Source organism: Peromyscus eremicus, chromosome X (assembly GCF_949786415.1).
Source record: "Peromyscus eremicus chromosome X, PerEre_H2_v1, whole genome shotgun sequence".
Lineage (NCBI taxonomy): Eukaryota > Metazoa > Chordata > Mammalia > Rodentia > Cricetidae > Peromyscus > Peromyscus eremicus.
In genome coordinates this window covers 49,014,566-49,029,818 of record NC_081439.1, presented here as the reverse complement: position 1 = coordinate 49,029,818, position 15,253 = coordinate 49,014,566, and positions in this window count along the sequence as shown.

Below are 15,253 nucleotides of genomic sequence, written 5' to 3'. Positions count from 1 at the left end.
TTCACATAAAGTCTGGACATGGCCACATGTTGTAGAATAGAATACTTGTTTAATTCTGCAAAGATATTTGCATTTGTTTATGTTGCAGAATATTTGTTTAACTATGTAAAGATGTGTTGCTGTTTTGCCTTGCCTGCCTAAGGCACCTGATTGATCTAATAAAAAGCTGAATGGCCAGTAGCCAGGGAGGAGGTATAGGTGGGACTTGTGGGCAGGGAGAGTAAGTAGGAGGAAGAATTTAGGCTGGGGAGAGAAAGAAAAAGAGGACGGGTCAGACAGACACAGAGGAAGCAGGAAAGTAGGACATACAGAGTGAAGAAAGGGCTGGGTGCTGGCGGCACACGCCTTTAATCTCAGCACTCCGGAGGCAGAGCCAGGCGGATCTCTGTGAGTTCGAGGCCAGCCTGGGCTACAGAGTGAGATCCAGGACAGGCACCAAAACTACACAGAGAAACTCTGTCTCGGGAAAAACAAAAACAAAAACAAAAACAAAACAAAACAAAACAAACAACAACAACAAAAAAACAAAAAAGAAAAAAAGAAAGGTAAAAAGCCTTGAGGCAAAACGTAGATGAATAGAAACAGGTTAGATTAAGTTAAAAGAACTACTGGGACAAGCCTAAGCTAAGGCTGAGCATTCATATTAATAATAAGTCTCCATATCTTTTTTTGGGAGCTGGTTGGTTGCCCAAAGACAATTCTAACTATGGCCACATGTGCCTGTAGGCCCAGCACTGGGGAGTTAGAGTTAGGCAGGATCCTGGTAGCTCACTGGCCAGCCAGTCTAGATGAAGCACCGTGCTTCAGGTTCAGTGCAAGACCCTGTCTTGAAAAAAAAAGGGTGGTGAGTGATAAAGATACTTCATATCCTTCTCTGGCCTACATGTGCATGGGTGTGAACACACACACACACACACACACACACACACTCACACTCACAAATAAGAACACTGAAATGACTATCCTTGTGTATATGATCTGTGCAGACTTAAGCGTTTCCCCCAAGATGGGACTGCCAGATTAGTGTCCTGTTTTCAAATGTTACTAAGTATTGCTGAGTTATTTTCTTCTAGATTGTAAATATTATGAATGCAGAGATATATCCTGTTTTGATTGTTGCTGTTCATATAGGATAGACCGATATAGAGTAGGTGCTAAAGAAATCTGTTGGATGAAGTTTCCAGGCTTAGAGCAATTCATTCTCCCATGGCTGTATATGGGAGAGTCTGTTCCCTTTTGTCTTACTGAGAGTGCTATAGCCAATATCAGACATTAAGCAAGCAAACTCTGCTTTGATGAGATGGAGTTCAATACTTTTTCATATCGAAGTGTCCTTTGCATTGTCTCCCTGATAAATTGCCTGTTCAAATCCCGTGAGTCCTATTTTTTATTTGGAATCTTTAGTATCCTTTGAATGGCCTATTAATTTTCTAATACATTTGTTGTACATTCAATATTTTTTAAAGCTGGACATGGTACCTCCTCAGGTCTTTAATCCTAACACTTGGGAAGCAGAGGCAAGTGAGATCACTGTGAGTTCAAAGCCAGTCTGGTTTACAATGTGAATTCCAAGCTAACCAGGGCTATCTAGTGAGACTCTTGTCTCAAAAAAACTTATTACATTTCCGTGTGTGTGTGTGTGTGTGTGTGTGTGTGTGTGTGTGTGTGTGTGATGTGTATGTACACTGGAGTATGTGTGTGGTAGTGGGGGTCAGAGGACAGCTTTCAGGGGTTGGTTCTCTCCTTCCATCAGGTGGGTCCCAGGAATCAAATTCAGGTCATCAGACTCAGCAGCAAGCGCCTTTACCCAGTGGGCCACCTCACTGGCCCCTCTTGTTGCACATTTTTATTGTCTAGTTTATTTATTTATATAATAATACATATACACATATATAAATCTAATATTTGTGGGTTCAACTATGTTTGTTTTTATTTATAATTTCTTTGCGTTCTTGTCCTGCTTTAAAAGGTTCTTGGGGTTGGGGATTTAGCTCAATGGTAGAACGCTTGCCTAGCAAGTGCAAGGCCCTGGGTTTGGTCCTCGGCTCTGGGGAAAAAAAAAAGGTTCTTTTCTGCTTTTAAGTTCTACAAATACATCCTTAGATTTTCTTCTGATTTTACTTTATTTCTAGTTTTTTGAGCTGAGTCTCATGGACTCCAGGCTGGCCTAAAATTCTGTATGTTGTAGGCAGATTTTTCTTGCTTGCTAGCTCCCAAATAACCACACAGAGACTTATTAATTATAAAAGCTCAGCTGATAGCTGATACTAACTAGCCCTTGCAATTTAAATTAACCATTTTTATCCATCTACTTCTTGCCTTGTGGCTTTATTACCTTTACTCTGTACTGCTCATGCTGCTTCCCTTCTGTCTGGTTGGTGACTCCTCAACACTCTGCTCTTCTTTTTCCTAGGCTCCTCTGTGCTTGGAAATCCTGCCTAGCCGGTCAGCTTTTTATTAAACCAATCACAGTGACTTATCTTTATACAGTGTAATCAAATCTCTCATAACAATATGTAGCCAAACATGACCTTGAACTTCATGACCCTCCTTTCTAGGGTGTACCACCATGTCTCGCTTTTAATATTTTTATTCTTTTAACTTTAAAGTTATTTTTTAAATTTGTTTTTATTTTATGTGCATTGGTGTTTTGCCTGCATGTATGTCTGTGTGAGGGTGCCAGATCTTAAAATTCCAGACAGTTGTGAGCTGTCATGTGGGTGCTGGGAATTGAACTCAGGTCCTCTGGAAGAGCAGTCAGTGCTCTCAACTGCTGAGCCATCTCTCCAGCCCTTAAAGTTATTTTTAAAAAATTATATGTGTGTGTCTGTATGTGGGTATATGCACATGAGTGAAGATGCCCACAGAAGCCAGAAGAGGGCGTTGGATGCCCTAGGGCTGGAGTTACAGCCAGTTGTGAGTCACCCAAAATGGGTACTGGGAAGGCAACTGTAGTCCATTGCAAAAACAGTATAATTAATTAACCACTAAGCCTTCTCTCCAGCTCCATTTATTTATTTGTTTATTTATTTGTTTATTTATTTATTTATTTATTTATTTTGTTTTAATAGTTAGGGAAGTCTTGTCTCTTTTCTCTTGACACAGAGCTTATCATTTCAATGCTGTTTAAGAATAAGTCATCCTTTCCCCATGAATTGAAATGACTCTCATGTTATAAGTGCATATACAACCTTGAATTTTTTTCTGACATCTATTGTGCTGATTGTTTTTTCTATGCTTATGCCATAGTGTTTTACTTATGGTACTTTATGGTGAATTTCACATCTTTTTCATCATTTTCTTGACATTTATTCTTACAAAAATATTTTAACTGGTTCCCTTAAAAGACCCATTGGGGATTTTTATTATTAAATTGAGCCTGACAAGTTCATCATATTGCCCTCACATCTGTTTCTCCATTTACTTTAGATTTGTTTTAATTCTTCCATAAAATATTATTGCTTTCATTGTGTAGATCATATTCTTTTCACAAGTTCATGGTAATTTTTAGAGCTGTCTCCTGCTAGAGAATAGAGAAAAGCTACTGATTATATCTCATGTACGTGTGTGTGTGTGTGTGTGTGTGTGTGTGTGTGTGTGTGTGTGTGGTTTTTGAGACAGGGTTTCTCTGTAACAGTCTTGGTTGACCTGGATCTCTCTCTGTAGACCAGGCTGGCCTTTAGTCATATCAGAAAAAGCTGTGAATTAGGGGGCTGGAGAGATGACTCAGTGGTTAAGAGCACTTCCTGCTCTTGAGAGGACCAGAGTTCAATTTCCGGCAGCCATGTCTGGCAGCTCACTACTGTCTGTAACATAAGCTCCAGAGCACCGGAAGCCTCTGGTCTCCTGCAGGAGCTGCTCTCAGGTGTGCACTCCCACCCCATCACTGGAAATATTAAAAGAAATGTTACAATATGCTATTTCCCCCTTCCCATCCTGAATCATTTACAGTAAAGCAATGCTGTCTACATACATTTTAAGTATTTCCATCATCCTGATCTTGTTCTACTTTTTACTTTTTTTTTGAGACAGGGTCTCGCTGTTACCCAGGCTGGCCTGGGACTTGTTATATAGATCAGGCTGCCTTCAGACTCACAGAGATCTACCTGCTTTTGTCTCCCCAAGTGCTGGGATTAAAGGCCACCAATCCTGGGTTGTTTTTTTTTTTTTTTTGAGACAGGGTTTCCCTGTGTAGCTTTGCGCCTTTCCTGGAACTCACTTGGTAGACCAGGCTGGCCTCGAACTCACAGAGATCTGCCTGCCTCTGCCTCCCGAGTGCTGGGATTAAAGGTGTTCACCACCACCGCCCAGCTAAGATTTTAATTTTTGAAAATGAAAAATAAAATATTTGCTATAGTAACAGGCCCAGTTCTTGGTACTGTTTTCTGTCTTAGTCTGTTTTTCACAGCTATAACAGAACAGCACAGACTAGGTAATTTATAAACAATAGAAGTTTGTTTGGCTTGTGGCTGGGAAGTACAAGATAGAGGGGTCACACTTGGTGTGGAGAGTATAACGTGAAAGAGAGTTGGAGAGAGAGAGAGAGAGAGAGAGAGAGAGAGAGAGAAGGTGGGAGGGAGAAGGGAGAGGAAGGGGGAGGGGGAGAGGGAGGGAGTGGGATTGAGGGAGAGGGAGAGAATCCTGAAGGACAGACCAAGTAACAGAGCTAACTAACCTACCTACTCCTGCGCTGTCAGGACTTTCTCGGGCTAGTCTCTATCATTGTCCTCATGATGTAACCAACCTCTCAAAAGCCCACTCCTTAATATGGTTCTAAAAGCCATTCAAATCAAGATGAGTTTGGGAGGGAATGTTCAGAGTACAGCACCTCCCCGTCCCTCTGAGAGCACTGGAAGCCTGCACAGTTCCTGTGGATGAGTCATCACCTTCTGCTAGGCTCCCAGCTTCTCAGCTGCCTTTTAACATCCAGGAAAGGCCTCCGAGAGAAAAGCAACAGTGCATTTGGGGCCCCTCTTGGCTTTCAAGTCTTCTTTGCACTGCTAGCTTGCTTGATGCTCTTTAAGACACTTTAAACACCCTCTTGTCTGTTTGTTCTGGTCGTGCTTTAGTGGGAGGGCTGGTATGCAAGAATTCAGTCCACCCTTGCCGTAGATAGAAAAATCAACATTCCGACTTTTTTTTCTTGTTTCTTTTACTTCGTCAGGGTGTTTGACATTTGTGTTTCGTCCTGTAATCCTAGTTTCCACAGTCGCATAGTATGAGCTCTATGTTTATATGGGTACAATGTTCATCCCCAGTCCCTACACTTTTTGTTTGCTTTGATTTTTTACCTCTTGATTGTGAATCAGTATTTGGTGGATTTTAGTCACGAAAATGTTTCCCCTCCTGGGATCCTCTTTCTCCTGCTCCAAGTGCCTTGATTTCTTTCCAAGTTCCTCTCTGCAGCTGCTCTCTTTGGATTCTTGTTTCCTGGCTGCATTACTCTTTCTTTCCTGTTACACCTTTCTCTTTCTAGGCTACGTGTCCCATCGCATGCTGGAGCAGATCCTTTAAATTCCTGAAAAGGGTTTGGGGAGGTAAATTGGAAGCCCTGGCGTGTCTGAAGATGTCTTCACACTGTTCTCTCCCTTGATAGTTGAAGCTATGTTATCCTAGTTCTTGTACAACATTTAGAAATACTGATGAGAAATTGAGGCATAATCATATTCTTCCTTTGAAAGAATGTGTTTTTCTTCTTTGGAAACTTGATTTTTCTTTATTTTTGGCATTCTGATATTTGACTTTAGTAGGTCCAAGTATTTTGTGTGTGTGTGTGTGTGTGTGTGTGTGTGTGTGTGTGTGTTGTGTGTGTGTGTGTGTGTGTGTGTGTGTGAGAGAGAGAGAGAGAGAGAGAGAGAGAGAGAAAGAGAGAGAGAGAGACAGGGTTTCTTTGTGTAGCTTTGGAGCCTGTCCTGGATCTTGCTCTGTAGACCAGGCTGGGTGATGTATGTGTGTGTGTGGGGGGGGGAGAGTGGAGGCACATGCTATGTCTACATGTAGAGGTCAGAGGACAACTTTGTAGAGTTAGTTCTCTTCTGCTATCTTTACCTGGGTTCTGTGATTCGAACTAATGGCATCAGGCTTGCTCAGCACGCCTTTTACCCAATGAACCATTCTCACTGGCCCTACATTTAAAAATTTTTATCTTCCTTGGGTTTGATTGACTTTAAAAAAAAAAAGACTCTGTGTGTGTGTGTGTGTGTGTGTGTGTGTGTGTGTGTGTGTGTATGAATGTGTGTGTGTAGGAGGTGCCCATGGGGATCTCCTGGAGCTGGAGTTACAAACGGTTGGGAGCCACCAAATACGGATGCTGGGAACCAAACCTGGGTTTTATGCAAGAGTAACAATCACTCTTAACTGCTGAACCATCTCTCTAGCTCCCCTGAGTGGCTCTAAAATATGAAAATTGGTATCCATATTTTTTTCATCTCTTGAGCAAAATTCATCTCATTTAAAAATGATTTTCTCCCCTTTATTTTCTTCAGCTTGCCTGGAAGTCCCGTGACTTCAGTCCTGGCGCTGTTCAATGTGTTCTTGTTCCCTCAACTTTTCTCTCACGTCTTAATCTCCTTTCTTTCCTGTTTGCTTGCTGTTCCAAGAAAGTGACTCAAAGAAACTTCTCTGGCCAGAATTTGTGATATTCAAAACTTTCTTTTCTGTCTTTCATAGGTTTGTCCTCCACAGTTAATTCCTGCTTTATGAATGAGATAGTCTCTCTAATCTTTCTCCAGATCTTAGTTATAATTAATTCTAAGTCATCTTTTATTTGCTGCATCTACCCTTTGGAACATTCATATAAGTCAGGGCCTTATGTGATTCATTCATTGCAAGGCATCCAAAGAAATCTAGGTCAGCAGCTAAAATTCTTAACAGGTCATTTTTAGCTTTATTCTAATCTCTTGAGAAGAACCAAAGAAGAAATACATTTTTAATTCCCACCTAACTTCTCAAATGTCCCCTCCCTCCACTGCCACCCTGCTAAAACCTGTCACACCACTGATGATGCATCTCTGAAAAGTCTCTCCCCCTATTGCCTTCCAGCACTCCCTCAGAAATCCCATCTGTGCGCCCCCCCCCCACCCTTTGTCCGTTTTCTTCCTATTGGAATATACAGAGCTTTAAAAAAACAACTGTCTTTTTCCGGTAGATTGTCCTGTGTATTCTCTCCAGTAGAGGAAACCCAGGGCCAAGAAGGAGCTTTTTCCTATAGAAACTGAGAACGAAGAAGGTGAATGTTCATACTACGATTTCCCTCACTTACATTTTCCAAGGAAGTATTCAAAAGTCTCTCTAAATACAATTCCATAATGGCACCCAGAAACCACTTCTTCAGTTGAATCCTCAACTTTGCTCCCTTTGGAGTGAGCTTAAATACTTGTTTATTTTCATATCCTGGAGTTCCTGCTGAGCTTGACTGAATTCACCTTGAGCTCTTGCCATAAACTTTATAGAGTCAGGAAGTAGTAGACATTCCACACTTTCTGCCCTGTATATGTGCTGGGGAAGACATGCCCACCTAATTTACATGTTTGCAGGATTTTTTTGTTTTTCGAGACAGGGTTTCTATATGTAGCCCTGGCTTTCCTGGAACTTCCTCTGTCGACCAAGCTGGCCTTGAACTCACAGAGATCCACCTGCCTCTGCCTCCTGAGTGCTGGGGTTAAAGGCCTGCACCACCACTGCCCAGCTTGGCTTTTGTTTTTAAAAGTTACTTTATTTATCATTATTTGTGTGTGTGTGTGTGTGTGTGTGTGTGTGTGTGTGTGTGTGTGTCTACGCACTCATGACAGCCACGCTGTGCATGTGGAGGTTGGAGGACAACTTTTGGGAGTTGGTTCTTCTTTCCACCTAGGTCCTGGAGACCAAACTCTCAGGATCTTTTATCTCCCGGGTCTTTGTTCTGTTGGTTGTTGTTGTGTGACACAATGGTGTCACCATGTAACCCAGGGTGGCCTATAGTTAACTCACACCCTTTGGTCTCTGCCTCCTGGAGTGCTGGGTTTACAAGAGCAGGCCACCACCATGCCATGCTCAAGTGACCTTTCTTGACAACTTGAAGCAAGTCCAGGGCCTAGAGAACTGCTTAGTGCTTGGAAACAGTGTTTTAGGCTTCATTTCATGTTTGTCTGGGTTTTCAAAAGATTTCGTAACTCATCCCGTTCTACTGAAGCAAATTAGAGGTTGCAGTCTTCCAACTGAACTTTTGGGAGGGGATGTGGTGGTGTCTTAGTTTGGTTCCTGTTGCTGTGATAAAGACCATGACCAAAAGCAACTTGGGGAGGAAAGGGTTTATTTCAGCTTAGACTTCCAGGAAACACTCCATCACTGAGGGGAGTCAGGACAGGAACTCACACAGGGGAGGAACCTGGAGGCAGGAGCTGATGCAGAGGCCATGGAGGAGAGCTGCTTACTGGCTTGCTCCCTGTGGCTTGCTCAGCCTGCTCTTTTATAGAACCCAGGACCACACCTGCCCAGGGGTGGCAAGTGGGCTGGGCCATCCTACATCTATCATAAATCAAGAAAACTACTCTCAGAGGCTGGAGAGATGGTTCAGTGGTTAAGAGCACTGACTGCTCTTCCAGAGGACTCAGGTTCAATTCTCCACACCCTCATGATGGCTCAACACCATCTGTAACTCCAGTTCCAGAGGATCTGATGCTCTCTTTGATGGTTTTTAGCGGTGCTCTTACTCTGCGAGGAAAAGCAAGAGTTTTGTTGAAGAAGGGAGAAGGGATAGCTGTGTTCAGGCCTGCTGAAAGGACATGTGAGGGAAGGGGCAGGGGGACATGGGGTCCTACCTTTTAAGGATCACCCTGCGTATGCACACACAGGCCCACATGGCTACTCCATGTGTGTGCATAGATCACGTGGTCACGCTGCGCACAATTTACATGACCACGCAGCGCATGGGTTACATTAGGACATATGACCTGGAAATGACTAAGTGTCCCACCGGGGCATGCGTGATCACGGGGGCATGGCTGGAATTCCTATCACTCTTCTGCCCTCTGTGGGAATCAGGCATGTGCTCTATGCACATACATACATGTGAGCAAAATACTCACACACAAAATAAAATGATAAAAAATTTTAAAAAGAATATGACCCTCAGTCTTGCCTCCAGGCCAATGTGATGGAGGCGTTTTTCTCAATTGAATTTCCCTCTTCCCAGATGACTCTAGTTTATGTCAAGAATACAACAAACAAACAAACAAACAAACAAACAAACAAAACCCCAGCCAGGACACATGAATACAGGTTCACACTGTGCTTATCCAGACCACTGCAGTCCTTCTCATCTCATCAGTCCACTTTGTAGCTATGGTTTTGAGACAGGGTCTCATTAATAATCCAGGCTGGGGGCTAGAGAGACGACGGCTCAGCAGTTAAGAACACCGGCTGCTCTTCCAGAGGACCGGGGTTCAATTCCCAGCGCCCACAGGGCATCTCCTAGTTGTCTATAACTCCAGTTCCAGAGGACTCTACACCCATGGCAAAACATCAGTGCACATAAAATAAAGTTAAATAAAAGGAAATGTAATCCGGGCTGGCCTGGAGCACACCACCTCCTTTCTTGGCCTTCTAGCTGCTGGGATTCGTGAGCTTGAGCTACCAGGCCTTTCTCCAGTTTGTACTTGGAACTGGTTCTTTACTCTAGCTTTAGATCAGAATCATGTCTGAGCTTTTAGTATTTTTGTCTTGCTTTTGGAGAAAATAGATAATACTGTAACCTCAGATTAGCCGAAGCAATGGGAGAGCTGTGGAAGTCAGAATGAGATCTGAGATGAATCAACAATCTTGATTACAAACCAGGGTTGCAAGTCTGCAATTCACAGTAGAGGTTCTCCACTCTAGCTGCACATTAGACTCCCCTGGGGTCATTTAAAAGTCCCTCTGTGCAGGAGTCATCTCAGGCCACCAGACTATGACTCTCTAGGAGAGAGGCTCAGGCACTAGTATTTTTTTGTAACGCTCCCCAGATGATTGAATGTGCAGCCAAGTTGAAAAAGCAGTGTTCAAATGGGTATGGTCCTATACGACCTTGAGAAAGTGGGGGAGTGGGGTGGCGAACTAGTTCCTGGTTGGTCCTTCTGGCCCTCCTCAGCTGTGGCTTTCCTTCCAGTAGATAATGAGCATTGGAAGCGTTGCATTCTGCACAAATAGGGAGTGTCCTCTGTTCTTCTCACTGACACACTGATAAACGGGCATGTGGTCCATGCTACTATTCTCTCTAAGGGTATGAAGCAGTCCATAAAAACTGCTTTTGCTGACCTAAGGGCCCATGACAAACTTTCTCACGATAGTCACTTAATGTATGCCAAGTTCTCTGCACTATTTCCTTAGCACCTCTAGTCACAGAAGGAAGTCTTTTGACCTGGTACTTTACAAGCTGTTTCTCACACACTTCTTATGTTTCGGATAAGCCCACATTGTCACAAACTTCACGGAGGCTGCTGAGCCACAGGAGCTCATGGAGGGTCCTAGGGGGGGTCTTGAGCAAGGGCAAACATTGTTGGTCATAAGTTTTCTGTCTCCAGGGACAGTTCAATTTCTTAAGAAATTGGACATTGGTGGGGTGGAAATTAGGTGCTCTCTCTGTCTCTCTGTTTCTCTCTGTGTTTCTCTTTCTGTGTTTCTCTCTCTCTCTCTCTCTCTCTCTCTCTCTCTCTCTCTCTCTCTCTCTCTCTCTGTGTGTGTGTGTGTGTGTGTGTGTGTGTGTTGCATGCATGTGAGTCTGTGTGCTCCTGTGCACGTGTGTGGGGGACAGAGTAGGATGTGGGGTGTCTCATCTTTCTCTTTCACAATCTGCCTTATTGCCTTGAGACCTGGTTTCTCCTCACTGAACTGGAAGCTGGGGCTGAGTGGCTTGGCTCCCAGGACTCCACCCTCTAACTCGAGAGTTACAAGCATGCGCAGCTGGGCTTGGCACTGCACTTGAGTGCGGGAGATTTGAACTCAGGGCCTCTTGCTTACAGAACAAGTTCTCTTGCCCACTGAACTATTATCCTATCCCTGGGGATTAGATTTTAAAGGACATCTGACTTACAATTTCAAATTTTCAAACTTGTGTAATGCACATAGGTTTGGTTTTCTGTCTGGAATGTACAGTTGTAATTCACCACTCTGACTTCATGAGCTCTTAACTCTTGGACTATCTGGGTTAATATAAGATGTGTCATGGCTTGGGTTTGGACAACTGTTTTTTAGCATCATTTTTCCGATAGTCGGATGTTGTCTGGTTTAGGTTTCATGTGAAAACATTAATCTGAAAGCCAGTTGCTTGTAGCACCAAATGTAGTTCAGGTCCTACACAGAAGGGACAAGACAATCAATAGCTGTTCCATATGTGACATTTTTCTCTCTTTATCCTTTTTGGTTTGTTTTTGACAAGGTCTCACTATGTAGCCCTGGCTGTCCTGGAACTAGCTATGTAGACCAGACTGGCCTTAAACTCACAAAGATCTCCTTGGTTCTTAGAGCTGGGATTAAAAGCACACACCACCATGCCCAGTCTCTTTGTCTTTTGCTTGGGAAAAGGAAGTTTTGTGGAGATTCAGAGAGGGAAAAGGTGAAGCATACACACTCAATCCTCAATCTAGCAAATACACTGGTGTGTGTGTGTGTGTGTGTGTGTGTGTGTGTGTGTGTGTGTGTGCGTGCGCGCGCACGCGCATATGCACTCTCCCATAGCCTCCTGCCTCAGCCTTCTGACTTCTTGGAGGCACTGTGAAGGCTAGTTTTTTTTTTTGTCATCTTGACACAAGCTATAGTCATTGAGAGGAGGGAATCTCAATTGAAAAAATGCCTCTTTAAGGCTGAACAGTGGGCATTTTCTTAATTAGGGCCCATTGGGGGTGGTAGCACTCTGGGCTGGTTGTCCTGAGTTCTATAAGAAAGCAAGCTGGGCCGGGTGGTGGTGTCACATGCCTTCAATCCCAGCACTCGGGAGGCAAAGGCAGGCAGATCTCTGTGAGTTCGAGGCCAGCCTGATCTACAGAGCGAGTTCCAGGACAGGCACCAAAACTACACAGAGAAACCCTGTCTTGAAAAAACAAACAAACAAACAAACAAACAAACAAACAAACAAAAGAAAGAAAGAAAGCTGAGTAAACCAGAATGCAACACTCCTCTGTGGTTTCTGCATCAGCTCCTACCTCTAGGTTCCTGTTCTGATTTCTTTCAATGATGAACAGTGATGTGGAGGTGCAAGCCAAATAAACCCTTTCCTCCCCAACTTTCCTCTGCTCATGGTGTTTCAGCACAGCAACGGTAACCCTTACTAAAACAGCCCCCATGCCCAGCTAAGCAACCTTGCATCAACCTTTGCATTCTCCCCTTGTGTGGGCCTCAGCGTTCATGTCTCCCCTTTTGTCACAGGCTGCCAGCTCTACTGCATGCCCCTTGGTTCCCCTCATGGATGCAACGTACGGGGGTGAAGCACAGGAAGCAGCAGATATGTGTCACTCAAATATGTTTGGGGCCAAAGATTTCATGTCTTCTTTTCATCTTTAATTACATTTTGTTGTCGTTTCTGAGAGCAGGTATCACTCTGTAGACCCAGCTGACCTGGAGCTTCCTGTGTCGTGTGCTCCTCTCACATGCACAGTGTTCCTGCCTCAGCCTCCACGGGTTGTGACAACAAGCATGTGCCGTCCTATCAGCTTTAGTTGTTTTCCGGGCTGGGGAAGATGCCCTCTCTCATCATCTCAGCCTTGCGCTGGGGCAGGCTCCTCACAGTGGGCTGCAAAGGAGAAAACACACCAAGCTGTCCTCCTGTCAGCACCAAGGGCAATGCTGGTATGTGTTGTGTTGATGGAGCTTGGTCCTCAGATCTCCCTTCCTTCCTTCCTTCCTTTTCACCCGTGTGCTCCCATTGGTGGTTGAGAGCTCTTGCTTGGGTGCCATCTGGGTGCAGGGCAACTTCTTTTGAGGATTATGGGGCTGGAGCGGAAGATGGCCAGTGCAGACTGTCTGCTCCTGGGGAAGTTTTAGGCAGAGCGTAACTCTGCTGTCCACTGCTCAGACAGACAGACAGAGAAATTGGCATGTAGTCTTCAAATTAACCACCTAGAAGACTGCCCACGGTTCCACCACGTTCCTCATAGCCGTTGCTTTCAGACTTCGCCAGCCCTCCCTTCTTCCTGTCTTGCACATGTGGCGCGTAGATTTGATCTTGTCGTGTAGTTTACCTTTAACAGTGCTTCAACACACCTGGTTCAGCACGTTCCACTTCCTAGTGGTGGTATACACAAACAGTTTATTTTTTCTGTTGTTCCAGGCTGTTGGAAGAGGTTAGATGCTTCCGATCAGTTTGCAAGTTTTACTGGAATGCTACGAGGCTGCCTTGAAAGGGCCTAAGCGCCCTGTCAACACAAGCTTTTACGTTTAAATGGAGGGAGAGGGGGAATATTCAAGAGTGTGGCGGGGAATAGTTCTGTTTCAGCCAACATCACACCCTTTTGACTATGACCTATCCAAACAACTGCAGTTATCATGAAAACACATTCAATGATGCACACATCGCATATCCATATAACTGAAACAAGAGCTCCATTAATCCTTCTCCTGTGGGGCCAACTGGGATTTTTCTATTATGTTTCATTAAGTCACCTATTTGTCTAAATGTGACACAAAAAGCACAGGAAACAAGTGAAGAAATAGGTGCCCGGACTGAATAGAAATTAAAACCTATTGTGAAAAGGACACTATCAAGAGACTGAAAGGTCTCTTAAGCAAGCATAAGGTCCTGGGTTCAATCCTCATCATCACAGAAACTGGGTATGTGTAGGCAAGAAGTTCAGAAGTTCAAGGTCATTCTGTTACACTGAAAGTTCGAGGTCAGACCGACTCTATCAGAGAGAGAGAAAGAGAGAAAAGACACTTCACACAATGAGAAAAATATTTGCAAATCCTAGATCTGATGAGAGTTAACATACAAAATACAGAAAAGACTCAGCTCCTAGATCCTCCCCATCTTCCATGAGCTGGAAGGAGTTGAGGGAGGGGAAATTGTGATCAGAATATACTGTATGAAAAAAATTGTTCTTCAATTAAAAAAAAAAAAAAGAAAGTTGAGAACTCAATGGCAAGCAAGCCAACAACCCAATTTAAAAACGGGTGATGTGTAAATGACCAACAGGCACATGGAAAGATGCTCAACATCATTAGTCATTAAGAAAATGCAAATCGAGACCACAGTGAGCTCTACTTCATCCTTGCCAGGATGGCTATCATCCAAAGCATGGGAGATAACAAGTGTTTGGAAGGACATGGAGAAACTGGAACCCCCGGCATTGCTGGTAGGAATGTAAACCGGTGCAGCTGCTGTGGAAGACAGTCCCATGGCTCTAAAAAAGTTAAACATAGCATTGCCATATGATCCATTGATTCTACCAGTAGGTAGATACCCCAAAGAATTGAAGCCAGGGCCCAAATAAGTATTTGCACACCAACACTGGTGGCAGCATTACTCACAATAGTTGAAGGAGACACATAATTCAAATGATGGGCAAATGGATGGATTAAAAGATGGGATCTTTCATATGCTGGACTACTGTTAAGAATGAAATTCTGATATATTGTCCGGCGTGACTTAACCTTGAAATGTCCTGTCCAGTGAAACATGCCAGGTGTGAGGAAGGACAAATACCATTATTTTAGTTACATGAGACAGACACACAGAGTGTATTAGAGGTCACCAGGTGAAAGTCATGGCAGTGGGGCACACCTATAACCCGAGCTCGAGCTCAGAAGGCTGAGGCAGGAGAATTGCAGTGACTTAAAGGCCAATTTGGGCCAAACAATGAAATTTAGCCCTGGGGTACAGAGTAAAATCCTGTCACAACAAAACCTCACAATAACTCCCTCCCCAACTAAAAAAAGGATATCAGGGGCTGGGAGCCCGTATGGGGATGAGTGGGTGGGTAGGGGTAATAGGAAGTTTTTGCTTAAGCTACAGTTTCTGCTCGGGATAATGAGAATGCTCTGAAAACGGATAATGGTGATAGTCAAATAATACTTAACTATACATAATGGTTAAACAGTGCTTACAATGGTTGTAATGATAAATTCCAATACATGTATTTATTATATATATAATTTCATTGTGATAAAAAAATTATCACAACTTACCAAAATGATTTCCTGGACCACTAATATGACACATACTTTGAAAAAGATCTCTAGACAGTGATTAATATTTATAGCTGCTTAGATATTTTAATTTATAACGGGAAGAAAGGGTTAAAAATTG